We start from the raw sequence: 901 nt of genomic DNA on the forward strand, positions 1-901 counted from the left end.
CAAATATATGTATGTGTATATATATATTTTCATCAATAAGCCTACATTTCAAAAGCTATTTTAATGAATAAAAGATGTGAACAAATATTTATATCTACTATGATACTTCAAATACCAAAGATTTAGAAAATAAACAGAGTTTAAGAATATCTTTTGAAATTTAAATTTTAATTGCATAATTTCCTCCTTCCCATTCCCTTCTCCAACCCCTCCCATGTATCCCTCCTTGCTCTCAAATTCACAACCACTTTTTCTTTAATATCTATACACACTCCTAAATATATAAATACAACCTGCTCAATCCATATAATGTTCCCTGCGTGTTTGTTTTCAGGGCTGGCCACTTAATATTTAATAACCAAGTGGTGTGCTCGTCCTTGGAAACAGTTTTTCTGGCTCTCAGTATTCGTAGTTGTCTGCAGGTCCTTCTCTAGGGCTGAGGCCCCTCTCCCCTTCCACAATGGCATGTCTACTGTTGCTGCCCCATGTGGACCTTGTTGAGGCAGCCATGCTGGTAAGGCTTCATGGGTAAAGCGCCTCTGTCAATTCTAGGAGATACTCTCACAGTAGAATCCTGTTCCTCTGGCTCTTAAAATCTTTCTGCCCCCTTTTCCTGGTGACCCCTGAGCCTTACGTGGAGGAGTGGGATAGGAAAATGGTTATTAAATGGTTAAATATCCAAAGAATTGAAAATTATAGTGTAGTTTAAATTAAGCATCCATGTATGTATTTTTGACAGTACTGGGGACTGAACCCAGGACCTCCAGCATGACAGGTAAGTGCCCCATCTCCTACCACCACTGAGCTCCTTCCCAGGCCTTAACAGGCCTGTTTATGAATACCCAGGAAGTTGGGGAAATGTTCAGAAAATGACAGTGTGTAAAAAGAAACAAAATTACTA

The sequence above is a fragment of the Arvicola amphibius genome, chromosome 13, assembly GCF_903992535.2.
Source record: "Arvicola amphibius chromosome 13, mArvAmp1.2, whole genome shotgun sequence".
NCBI lineage: Eukaryota > Metazoa > Chordata > Mammalia > Rodentia > Cricetidae > Arvicola > Arvicola amphibius.